Source organism: Triticum urartu, chromosome 1, assembly GCF_003073215.2.
Source record: "Triticum urartu cultivar G1812 chromosome 1, Tu2.1, whole genome shotgun sequence".
Taxonomy (NCBI): domain Eukaryota; kingdom Viridiplantae; phylum Streptophyta; class Magnoliopsida; order Poales; family Poaceae; genus Triticum; species Triticum urartu.
Window position 1 is genome coordinate 453,899,589 of NC_053022.1, and position 10,670 is coordinate 453,910,258.

A 10,670-nucleotide genomic window follows, 5' to 3' on the forward strand; every position below is an offset into this window, starting at 1 on the left:
GATGAACATTTTGATATGCTATATGCCAAAAACGGAGCTATTGATGAGGAGTTACGAGGCCATGAACATGAGCATATGGATCTGAAATTTCGGGGACTTAGACGAATTTTTTATCCTCCGGATCTAGGGTTTGACCCGGGCACGCAAAACGAGGTTCGTCGCCGGGGCTTCGCCGGAGTTCGTCGCCGGAGTAGGAGGGAGAGGCCGAGAGGGGCCGGGGAGGCGTGCCCGGGCGCCGGACCCGAGGGGCGGCGAGGGGTGCGGGCCCGGGGCGGCGAAGGCGGCGGCGTCGGGCGCGCGGGGCGGCCGCAGAGCGGCGGGCGCGGGCAGCGGTGGCGGCCGTCGACGCCGGCGAGGGCGCGGTGGCGGCGGAGAGCGGCGGGTGCGGAGGAAGCCGAAGGCGGGCGGCGGCGCGGTGGACTGGGCCTCGGGGCCCCGATCTGGGCCTCCCGGGCCGGGCGGCGGTGGCGAAGTGGGGCGGCGGTGTGGACCAATGGCGTGATGCCACGTGGCGGTGGCGGGGGCAGGCCGGACGTGTCCGTCGGCGGGGCAAGTGTCTGGCGGCGCGCGATGACGAGTGGATCTAGGGTTTTTCGGGAGGAAGGAGAAGGAGATTTTCGGGGGCTCTTTAAATAGGCATAGAGGGAGCTAGGAGAGTCCAAATGAGGTGCGGTTTTCGGACACGCGATCGTGATCGAACGATCTAGATGATGGAGAAGGCTTAGGTGGGTTTTGGGCCAAATTGGAGGGGTGTTGGGCTGCAACACACACGAGGCCTTTTCGGTCCCTCGGTTAACCGTTGGAGTATCAAACGAAGTCCAAATGATACGAAACTTGACAGGCGGTCTACCGGTAGTAAACCAGGGCCGCTTGGCAAGTCTTGGTCCAATCCGGAAATGTTTAATCCCCACACACGAAAGAAAGGTAGAAATGGCCACCGGAGGAGAACGAAGTGCCGGAATGCAAAACGGACAACGGGGAAAATGCTCGAATGCATGAGACGAACACATATGCAAATGCAATGCACATGATGACATGATATGAGATGCATGACAACGACAACAACACACGGAGACAAAGACCCGAACCAGAGAAAATAAAATAACTTAACGCCGGAAGCGGCAAGAGTTGGGATACAAATTGGGAAAGTTACATCCGGGGTGTTACAAGTACCCTACAACAAGACCGCCTGGCACGTTCTGAGCTAGCGTAGCAATGCGGCCCCAACCCTAGCCCTCGTGATATAGCGAAACCAGTGCTTCGCGTACATAACTACGCTCTTGAAATACCATGGGCACAGGGGAAGGGGCACTATCACGGCACGCCCGAAATATGGCTTAAACCGCACCAGGGGCTGCCGGATTCCTTTTTTTCTTTTTTTCTCTTACTCTTAGGACTTCATACTTCGGATGACCCGTTCGGCAATTCAACTGCCACACAAATGATGCAAGATCCAGGAAAGCAGACAAGCCACGCCGCATTATGGAACTCCCAGGTGGTCTCTATTGCGAGCAGTATACCTATTTTTTAATACAATTCCGAGGCCTGCCCCTGGCCAGGACATGTTAAATAGTCCAATTTCTTTTGCTTATTGCACTATTTGTATCATTCCGCTTTCATAGCAGCCTTTCTATAAACAATGCATAGCTTTTTGTCTATTTTTTGCATTATCCTCTTTTTATATATATGTTTATCAATAACATGTTACATCCATACACTGTGGTACGGCAAAAATACGCCAGGGGCTTCAGTACCCATCAATATGGCGTTAGAAGTCCGTACACTTTCACAAGTGCGGCACCCCGAACTTATAGCACTATATGCATCGGCTCCAAATCATGATTTGGGTCAATAGTTGGGTTTGCCCGGCTCCTATGTTTTGGTGCCTTACGTTCCGCTATATCGGCTAAGGTAGCACTAGGAGAACTACTGCGATTGTGCCCCAGTTGAGCTGGGCTGAGCACCTCAGTAGAGAAAGCTAAAACTGACTGTCATGATGAGGCGAGAGACCGGTCGCTGTTCGAGAGGTTTTTCGAGTCCTTAAAGACTTCTGCCGCTTCAAGTGAGGAACCGGCTTTGTCCGGCCAAGGCGTGGATAGCGCCCCGAACTCGGTCTTCCGAATACTAGGGACTTCGCCGAAATTTAAAATTATAGAGTTCTATGGCTAAGTGAGAGTGTTCAAGCATTATAGTCCGATTGCCTTGTTCGTTGTGCGGAGCGCCTCCCTCGACGGACCCAATCATGGGAAAAAGAGCGCTCAGGTTTATCCCGAACACCCCAGCACTAGTGGCATGGGGGCAGAAGCCGACGACTGGCCATCTCTCAATTTTTTGATAAACGGCCGCACAGAAAGTAATATATTAAATTCAAGCATTGCTTAGTGCATATGAACAAGTTTTCAGCGCACAGGATAACACGAGCGAATTCATTCAAAAATTACATCCTTGGTGCATTCATCCGCCATAAGGCGGGCACCGGCCAGAACATCCTTGTAATAGTTCTCGGGCTTGCGATGCTCCTTCCCCGGCGGCGGCCCGTCCCTCACAAGCTTCTCACCGTCCAGCTTACCCCAGTGCACCTTTGCACGGGCAAGGGCCCTATGGGCACCTTCGATGCAGACGGAGCACTTGATGACCTCGAGCCTTGGACAAGCCTCCACCAATCGCCGCACCAGTCCGAAGTAGCTCCCAGGCAGGGCCTCTCCAGGCCACAGCCGAACTATGAAGCCCTTCAGGGCCTGTTCGGCCGCCTTGTGGAGCTCGACCAGCTGCTTCAGCTGGTTGCTCAAGGGCACAGGGTGTCCGGCCTCAGCGTACTGAGACCAGAACACCTTCTCCGTCGAGCTGCCTTCCTCGGCTCGGTAGAATGCGGCAGCATCGGATACGCTGCGGGGAAGATCTGCGAATGCCCCTGGAGAGCTCCGGATTTGGGTAAGTAACAAGTAGTTTACTTTTATATGTCTTCTTTGCATAGAGAATGCCTTACCCGTCGCTATCTTTTTCACCGCATCCAATTCCTGGAGGGCCTTCTGGGCTTCAGCCTTGGCAGATTTGGCAGTTTTAAGGGCCGCAGCAAGCTCGGACGCTCGCGTCTTCGAGTCGAGCTCCAAACTCTCATGTTTTTTCATGAGAGCCTGAAGCTCTTGCTGCACCTCGCCGACCAGCGCCTCGAATTTCTCCCGCTCGGTGCGCTCCGTGGCCGCTCTCTTCTCGGCCTCGGACAGCGCCTGCTTGAGGGTCGCCACCTCAGTTGTGGCCCCTACAATAAGCAGTATACTCCTGTCATTTTTTGCAATTGTGTCTTCTTATAGGCATTTTTTCTATAAGGTATCTCTTACCTTCTTTCTCCTCGAGCTGCCGTTTGGCAAGGCCGAGCTCTTGCTCGGTCTGCTCGAGGCCCTTCTTCAGGGCATCCACCTCCGCAGTCAGTGCGGCGGTGGCCAGCAGCGAAGCCTGCATACGTATATTGACTCCTTTTTAGTTAGACTCCTGCGATATTTAATAGATCCTCTATTCGGATTTTCTTTCCGAACGCCAAACAGAGCATCAGGGGCTACTGTCTATGCGGTAATATTTTTACATATTTCTACTTACCTCGAAGCCTGTTAGAAGGCTAGCACAAGCTTCAGTAAGTCCGCTTTTGGCGGACCGAACATTTTGGACCACCGTACTCATGATGGTACGGTGCTCCTCGTCGATGGAGGCGCCCTTAAGCACCTCCAGCAGATTGTCCGACGCCTCCGGTTGGACGGAGGACACCGGCTCAATAGTCTTGCTCCTCTTGGCAGGAGTTCGCCTGCCACGGTCCGGAACCGTTGACGATTCCGGCGCGGTGTCCGGCTTAAAGCCGGACTTGGAGCCCTAGGGGTCTTGTCCCCTTCACTCTTGGAGTCCGGGAGGTCGCCTCGCGGCTCCTCCTGGACCACCTCCTCTTGCCCCGGAGCTTGTCGCGACGCCACTTCGGCGTCATCCGCAGCACAGGGGGAGGCAGCGGGCGCAACTGAATTCACGTCCGATGAATCCAGGGAGCCGCTTGACGACTCGTCGAGCCCGTCCCTGGGCGGGCTGCATGATTATATTCGACATTAGGGAAAGCTGCGCAACAAAAGGAATATCATGAGTTACTCTAGTATCCGAACACTTACGATTTCGCCGGACGCTTGGCCCTGTCCGGCCACTCCTCTTCGTCCTCGTCGGTGTCGGGGGCGTAGTCCGGCAGAGGGGTTTTCCTCTTCTTGGACCCTTCGGCCTCCCCTACTAGGGAGGCCTTCCTCTTCTTTCCTCCCCCCGCTGGAGGGGGAGAGGTCTCTTCTTCCTCCTCCTCATCTTCACGGGAGGACGGCGTCTCGGACTCATCGGACGACGAGTCTGACACCACCATATGCCGGGAACTCTTTCGAGTCCCCGTGGCCTTCTTCTTCTTGGCCTTCTTCTCCGGGACCACATAAGGTGCCGGAACCAGCAGCTTCACTAGGAGAGCAGGGGCTGGGTCTTCGGGCAAGGGAGCCGGACAGTTAATCAGTCCGGACTTCGCCTGCGAATCCTGTCAAAGGTGAGGGAGTTTAGATCCCGCATAGAGTCAAACTATGAAGAATTCCGTACGTCGTGTCGAAGAGCCTGCTCAGAATTCGGTGCTGCGCCAGGTTGAACTCCCACAAATTGAAGTCCCGTTCTTGACACGGAAGGATCCGGCGGACGAGCATGACCTGGACTACGTTGACAAGCTTGAGCTGCTTGTTCACCAGGGACTGGATGCATTTTTGCAGTCTGGTCACCTCTTCTTCGTCGCCCCACGACAAGCCCGTCTCCTTCCAGGACGTGAGCCGCGTAGGGGGTCCGGATCGGAATTCAGGGGCTGCGATCCACTTCGGATCGCATGGCTCGGTGATGTAAAACCACCCTGACTGCCACCCCTTCAAGGTCTCCACAAAGGAGCCCTCGAGCCATAGGACGTTGGCTATTTTTCCCGCCATGGCACCTCCGCACTCCGCCTGGTTGCCGCGCACCACCTTTGGCTTGACGTTGAAGGTCTTGAGCCAGAGGCTGAAATGGGGGCGGATGCAGAGGAAAGCCTCGCACATGACGATAAATGCTGAGATATTGAGGATGAAGTTTGGGCCAGATCGTGGAAATCTAGGCCATAGTAGAACATGAGCCCGCGGACAAATGGGTGGAGAGGAAAACCCAGTCCATGGAGGAAGTGGGGAAGAAATACTACCCTCTCATGGGGCCTTGGGGTGGGGAGAAGCTGCCCCTCCTCAGGAGGCCGGTGCGCGATGTCTTTGGACAGGTATCCGGCCTTCCTTAGCCTTTTGACATGGCCCTCCGTGACGGAGGAGACCATCCACTTGCCTCCCGCTCTGGACATTGTTGGAGAAGGTTGAGGTAGGAAGTGCGGGCTTGGGCGCTGGAGCTCGGGTGCGCAGAAGATGGATAGGCAAAGGAGGAAGAAGGTGTAGGTAAAAAGGTGGATCCTTATCCCCTTATATGAGCGGATGCGACTATGCGTCCCCACCAGCCTAATAAAACTCGCTTGCCTCCCAAGCGTCGTGATAAATGGCGCGGTTGGGTTACCCACGTCCGTATTGATGAGAATCCCGTAAATGGGGGACACGATCTCTGCTTTGACAAGACGTGCCAAGGAAACCGCCTCGCAAAACACGCTGAGGTGGAAAAGTGAAAACGATTCGAATAAAGGCTTGGCCGTAGTGTGATGTCACGCTATGGAATACGTCAGCAGTTTAGATTTGTGTTAATATTATTCTCTTTGTGGCAATACGTGGAAACTTATTTTGCAGAGCCGGACACTACCCTTGGTGTTTACAAACTTTTATGAAGAATTTGGAGGAGGAACCTGCCTTGCAATGCCGAAGACAATCTACACGCCGGACTCGTCGTCATTGAAGCCTGGTTCAGGGGCTACTGAGGGAGTCCTGGATTAGGGGGTGTTCGGGTAGCCGGACTATACCTTCAGCCGGACTCCAGGACTATGAAGATACAAGATTGAAGACTTCGTCCCGTGTCCAGATGGGACTTTCCTTGGCATGGAAGGCAAGCTTGGCGATGCGGATATTTAGATCTCCTACCATTGTAACCGACTTTGTGTAACCCTAACCCTTTCCGGTGTCTATATAAACCGGAGGGTTTTAGTCCGTAGGACAACTTCATCATACAAAAATCATACCATAGGCTAGCTTTTAGGGTTTAGCCTCCTTGATCTCGTGGTAGATCTACTCTTGTACTACCCATATCATCAATATTAATCAAGCAGGACGTAGGGTTTTACCTCCATCAAGAGGGCCCGAACCTAGGTAAAACATCGTGTTCCTTGCCTCCTGTTACCATCCGGCCTAGACGCACAGTTCGGGACCCCCTACCCGAGATCCGCCGGTTTTGACACCGACACCTCTCGTTGCTATGCATCTCATAGATAGATCTTGCGTGATCGTAGGATTTTTTTTGAAATTGCATGCTACGTTCCCCAACAGTGGCATCCGAGCCAGGTCTATGCGTAGATGATATGAACGAGTAGAACACAAAGAGTTGTGGGAAATCATAGTCATACTGCTTACCACCAATGTCTTATTTTGATTTGGCGGTATTGTTGGATGAAGCGGCCTGGACCAACCTTACATGACCATGTTCATGAGACCGGTTCCAACGACAAACATGCAACTTGTTTTGCATAAAGGTGGCTAGCGGGTGTATGTTTCTCCAACTTTAGTTGAATCAAATTTGACTACGGCTGGTCCTTGTTGAAGGTTAAAATAGCAAACTTGACGAAACATCATTGTGGTTTTGATGCGTAGGTAAGAACGGTTCTTACTAGAAGCCCGTAGCAGCCATGTAAAACTTGCAACAACAAAGTAGAGGACGTCTAACTTGTTTTTGCAGGGCATGCTGTGATGTGATATGGTCAAGACATGATGTGATATACGTTGTTGTATGAGATGATCGTGTTTTGTAAAAGTTATCGGCAACTGGCAGGAGCCTTATGGTTGTCGCTTTATTGTATGAAATGCAATCGCCATGTAATTGCTTTACTTTATCACTATGAGATAGCGATTGTTGTAGAAGCAATAGTTGGCGAGATGACAACGACGCTACAATGGAGATCAAGGTGTCAAGCCGGTGATGATGGAGATCATGACGGTGCTTTGGAGATGGAGATCAAAGGCACAAGATGATGATGGCCATATCATGTCACATATTTTGATTGCATGTGATGTTTATCTTTTATGCATCTTATTTTGCTTAGTACGGTGGTAGCATTATAAGATGATCCCTCACTAAAATGTCAAGGTATAAGTGTTCTCGCTGAGTATGCACTGTTGCGACAGTTCGTCGTGTCGAGACACCACGTGATGATCGGGTGTGATAAGCTCCACGTTCACATACAACGGGTGCAAGACAGTTTTGCACGTGCGGAATACTCGGGTTAAACTTGACGAGCCTAGCATGTACAGACACGGCCTCGGAACACTGAGATCGAAAGGTCGAACGTGAATCGTATAGTAGATATGATCAACATAGAGATGTTCACCATTGAAAACTACTTCATCTCATGTGATGATCAGACATGGTTTAGTTGATACAGACCACATGATCATTTAGATGACTTGAGGGATGTCTAAGTGGGAGTTCTTAAGTAATATGATTAATTGAACTTAAATTTATCATGAACTTAGTCCTGATAGTTTTTGCATATCTATGTTGTAGATCAATGGCCCCTGCTACGATTCCCCTGAATTTTAATGCGTTCCTAGAGAAAGCTAAGTTGAAAGATGATGGTAGCAACTACACGGACTGGGTTCGTAACTTGAGGATTATCCTCATTGCTACACAGAAGAATTACGTTCTTGATGCACCGCCTGATGCAAGGCCTGGTGGAGGAGCAACTGCTGACATTGTGAACGTCTGGCAAGCTAAATCTGATGACTACTCGATAGTTCAGTGCGCCATGCTTTACGGCTTAGAATCGGGACTCAAAGACGTTTTGAACGTCATGGAGCATATGAGATGTTTCAGGAATTGAAGTTAATATTTCAAGCAAATGACCGAGTTGAGAGATATGAAGTCTCCAACAAGTTCTATAGTTGCAAGATGGAGGAGAACAGTTCTCAGTGAACACATACTCAGAATATCTGGGTACCATAACCACTTGACTCAGTTGGGAGTTATTCTTCTAGATGATAGTGTCGTTGATGGACGTCTTCAATCACTGCCACCAAGCTATAAAGGCTTCGTGATGAACTATAATATGCAAGGGATGAACAAGACAATTCCCGAGCTCTTCACAATGCTCAAGGCTGCAGAGATAGAAATCAAGAAGGAGCATCAAGTGTTGATGGTTAACAAGCCCACTAGTTTCAAGAAAAAGGGAAAAGGAAAGAAGGGGAACTTCAAGAAGAATATTAAGCAAGTTGCTGCTCCCGGGAAGAAGCCCAAGTCTAGACCTAAGCCTGAAACTGAGTGCTTCTACTGCAAAGGGACTGGTCACTGGAAGCGGATCTGCCCCAAGTATATGGTGGATAAGAAGGATGGCAAAGTGAACAAAGGTATATTTGATATACATGCTATTAATGTGTACCTTACTAATGCTCGTAGTAGTGCCTGGGTATTTGATACTGGTTCTGTTGCTCATATTTGCAACTTGAAACAGGGACTACGGATTAAACGAAGATTGGCTAAGGACGAGGTGACGATGCACGTCGAAAATGGTTCCAAGGTCGATGTGATCGCCGTCGGCACCTACCTCTACATCTACCTTTGGGATTAGTTTTAGACCTGAATAATTGTTATTTGGTGCCAGCGTTGAGCATGGATATTATATTTGGATCTTGTTTGATGCGGGACGGTTATTCATTTAAATCAGAGAATATTAGTTGTTCTATTTATATAAGTAATATCTTTTATGGTCATGCACCCCTGATGAGTAGTCTATTTTTGTCGAATCTCAATCATGGTAATACACATATTCATAATATTGATTCCAAAATATGCAAAGTTGATAATGACAGTGCAACATATTTGTGGCACTGCCGTTTAGGTCATATTGGTGTAAAACGCATGAAGAAACTCCATGTAGATGGGCTTTTGGAATCACTTGATTATGAATCATTTGATGCTTGCGAACCATGCCTTATGGGCAAGATGACTAAGACTCTGTTCTCTGGAAGAATGGAGCGAGCAACTAACTTATTGGAAATAATACATACCGATGTATGCGGTCCGATGAGTGTTGAGGCTCGTGGCGGGTATCGTTATTTTTTAACATTCACAGATGATTTGAGCAGATATGGGTATATCTACTTAATGAAACATAAGTCTGAAACATTTGAAAAGTTCAAAGAATTTCAGAGTGAAGTGGAAAATCATCGTAACAAGACAATAAAGTTTCTACAATCAGATCGCGGAGGCGAATATTTGAGTTACGAGTTTTGTCTTCATTAAAAACAATGTGGAATAGTTTCGCAACTCACGCCACCTGGAACACCACAGCGTATTGGTGTGTCCGAACATCGTAACCGTACTTTATTAGATATGGTGCGATCTATGATGTCTCTTACCGATTTACCACTATCGTTTTGGGGTTATGCATTAGGGACGGATGCATTCATGTTAAATAGGGCACCATCTACATCTGTTGAGACGACACCATATGAACTGTGGTTTGTCAAGAAACCTAAGTTGTCATTTCTTAATGTTTGGGGTTGCGATGCTTATGTGAAAAAGCTTCAGCCTGATAAGCTCGAACCCAAATCAGAGAAGTGCGTCTTCATAGGATACCCAAAAGAGACTGTTGGGTACACCTTCAATCACAGATCCGAAGGCAAGATATTTGTTGTTAAGTATGGATCCTTTCTAGAGAAGGAGTTTCTCTCGAAAGAAGTGAGTGGGAGAAAAGTAGAACTTGATGAGGTAATTGTACCATCTCTTGGATTGGAAAGAAGTTCATCACAGAAAATTGTTCCCGTGATTCCTACACCAATTACTGAGGAAGCTAATGATGATGATCATGAAACTTCAGATCAAGTTACTACCGAACCTCGTAGGTCATCCAAAATATGTTCCGCACCAGAGTGGTACGGTAATCCTGTTCTGGAAGTCATGTTACTGGACCATGGCGAACCTACGAACTATGAGGAAACGGTGATGAGCATAGATTCTGTGAAATGGCTTGAGGACATGAAATTTGAGATGGGATCCATGCATGAGAACAAAGTGTGGACTTTGGTTGACTTGCCCGATGATCGGTAAGCCATAGAGAATAAATGGATCTTCAAGAAGAAGACTGACGCTGATGGTAATGTTACTATCTACAAAGCCCGACTTGTTGTGAAAGGTTTTTGACAAGTTCAAGGAGTTGACTACGATGAGACCTTCTCACCCGTAGCGATGCTTAAGTCTGTTCGAATCATGTTAGCAATTGCCGCATTTTATGATTATGAAATCTAGCAAATGGACGTCAAAACTACATTCCTTAATGGATTTCATAAAGAAGAGTTGTATATGATGCAACCAGAAGGTTTTGTCGATCCTAAAGGTGCTAACAAAGTGTGCAAGCTTCGGCGATCCATTTATGAACCGGTGCGAGCATCTCAGAGTTGGAATATACGCTTTGATAGTGTGATCAAACCATATGGTTATATACAGACTTTCGAAGAAGC